The sequence below is a fragment of the Ranitomeya imitator genome, chromosome 2 (assembly GCF_032444005.1).
Source record: "Ranitomeya imitator isolate aRanImi1 chromosome 2, aRanImi1.pri, whole genome shotgun sequence".
In the NCBI taxonomy this organism is placed as follows: Eukaryota; Metazoa; Chordata; class Amphibia; order Anura; family Dendrobatidae; genus Ranitomeya; species Ranitomeya imitator.
In genome coordinates this window covers 135,106,753-135,109,414 of record NC_091283.1, presented here as the reverse complement: position 1 = coordinate 135,109,414, position 2,662 = coordinate 135,106,753, and the positions used below count along the sequence as shown (strand labels likewise).

Here is a 2,662-nt window from a genome sequence, read left to right as displayed (position 1 = left end):
GTAACGGGAACACTGTATTCACTGAAGACAGATTTTACCGGTGAATTGAGAACTTTGATTAATTATTAATCAGCTCACGAGGAGAAAGAAAACGATTTCTCTGATAAGATATATTAAAAGCTTCTTATCGTGTACCATTGATAAAACAACGGTAGCTCTTAAGTTTATAGAAGTTGAATTTCTTGCTTAAAAAATGATTTACAATTAATGGAAGAAAACATTTCTGCGTCAATACCTGCCACATCACCCAGCAATACAGGCACAGGCTCCATAGCGACAGAGCCTAGTCTCCCATGCACCGGACAGTAGAACAGAGCAGGCCCTTGTTCTTGTAACCAGATTTCACCGCTTTCCTTATTCCATTGCGCCTTTTATAAGATTACCAGCCCTGTGTTGGCCCAAGAGATGTGTCCCACGTCTATACAAATCTAATCAGACTGTGGTGCTGACGTGGAGCGATCAGATTGAGAACATGCGGCTGTAGTCCTGAGGATATGAGATGGGCTGATTACAGCTCGGCAGGAATATGGCCAGTTCCTAGTTATCTCATTGTGTAAAGACATTTGATTCCTGCACCGTTCACCGAGTAACAAAATCGCTTTAATTCACATGAAGTGAAATGTTATCTATCATCTTTAAGCATCATTGGAAGCATATCCGGGATGTAGCTAACCCTTGGACCGCTTATCGCATGATACAGGGCTCATATCATCCATTATTTGTATCCATTTTTCTCCGAGCCTCCATTGTAGTGCAAATAATGGAGATCATGTACACTTAATATATTAAGTACACTATTTTTGGAGTACAGATGCCCAAGGAAACCTTGATTAAACATTTCACTTGACAGATTGATTAGTTAATACAGCCTAACGAGAGCCTCGACGCGTGCAGTCAGCAGCTGGTCACATCACTCTACACCCAACCATCCTACACCAACCTGCTCCTTGAGTGAAGTTTTCATTCACCGAGAGTCTTGAAGAAAAAGTGGGACACAACTATTTTCTTTGTCTCTTGTCATCTACTTCCCGCCCCTCGCACACCTTCCAGTCTGTGCGCGTAGGTGGGGGGCAAGCTTCTGCACGATTGGAATGTAGCAGCCGGAGAAATGGGGAGAGGGAGATCATCCACCTGTAGAACAAAACCCAATTGTCTACCACTTCGAGAGGAACAGCTCGCTACAAATTGCAAGCTAACATAATATTCAAAACAAATACATTTGTGTTCAATACACAATAGTAATTTGGTTACATGTAGGTAATAAAACTATGAGCAAAATGGATGCTAAATGATCGCACCAGACCAGCAATATGCAGCTATCAATAAGAAATATTTTTTGCATGTTTGTAACATTACACTTTTGTACTTCAATATTTAATTCACACATGGATTTTGAGAATAACCAATTTTGCTGACTTCAGGTACAGAAAAATTTTGTACAACATTGTATTCTCAATGGCATCACAGAATAACATGGCGAGGAATCATGAACACAATCAATTAGTAGGAAAAAATGCTGTAAAAAGTCAGATATGTGGAAGTATAGTATAGAGCTATGCTCTTTGTGCAATGACGTCCTCTTTTTTGCTTCGTGTCGCGGCTCCTGCGCAGGCGTACTTTATCTGCCCTGTTGAGGGCAGAGCAAAGTACTGTAGTGTGCAGGGCTTCTCTGACTTTTCCCGGCGCCTGCGCACTGCAGTACTTTGCTCTGTCCTCAACAGGGCAGATAAAGTACGCCTGCGCAGGAGCCGCGACAGGAAGCAAGGAAGAGGTCATCGAATGAAGATGGGAGGCGCCGGACCCGGACCACGACGCCCATTGGACTGGACTGCCCCCCCCCTGGTGAACATAATATAACCTGTTTTTCTCATCTTTCAGGTTACATCGGGGCTTATCTACAGCATTATAGACTGCTGTAGATAAGCCTCTGATGGTGGTGGCTGCAACTTATATACAAAAAAGGAGTGGACAGATTCCCTTTAATACTGGGGTAACTGTTATGACCTGGTGGTTAGGAGCACCCGACACGACCTGATAGTTAAACTCACACAGGACAAGCTCTGGGATGTGGGAGCTCTGCTGACCGCAGGCCCTAATCCTATCACAACAACTAGAAATAGCCGTGGAGCGTTCCTGACTCTCCCTAGACGCCTCTTCACAGCCTAAGAGCTAGCTAGCCCTAGAGATAGAAAATAAAGCCTACCTTGCCTCAGAGAAATTCCCCAAAGGAAAAGGCAGCCCCCCACATATATTGACTGTGAGTAAAGATGAAAGTCACAAACGCAGAAATGAAACAGGTTTCAGCAAAGGGAGGCCAGACTTACTAAACAGACAGAGGATAGGAAAGGAATCTTTGCGGTCAGCACAAAAAACTACAAAAGACCACGCAGAGTGTGCAAAAAGACCTCCGCACCGACTAACGGTGCGGAGATGCCACTCTGCATCCCAGAGCTTCCAGCTAGCAAGACAAAATCATGATAACCAGCTGGACAAGGAAACAATGAACAAATAATAACTATCAGGAACTTAGCTTCTGCTGGAGAAGACAGGTCACCAGAAAGATCCAAGAGCGAACTGAACCAATGCAGGAACATTGACAGCTGGCATGGAGTAACGATCTGAGTGGAGTTAAATAGAGCAGCCAACCAAAGGATAATCCACG

At 44.0% G+C, this 2,662-nt stretch overlaps 1 protein-coding gene across 1 annotated transcript in view; it reads right to left on the bottom strand.

Annotated features, from left to right (window-relative positions):
• Positions 1-1,013, bottom strand: part of LOC138667243 (serine protease 23-like) — a 13,902-nt gene extending 12,889 nt beyond the window's left edge. The window contains exon 1 of the mRNA XM_069755505.1: positions 941-1,013. The gene's annotated coding sequence lies outside the window, so the exon portion shown is untranslated. The remainder of the gene's footprint in view (positions 1-940) is intronic.
• Between the last annotated feature and the right edge of the window lie 1,649 nt (positions 1,014-2,662).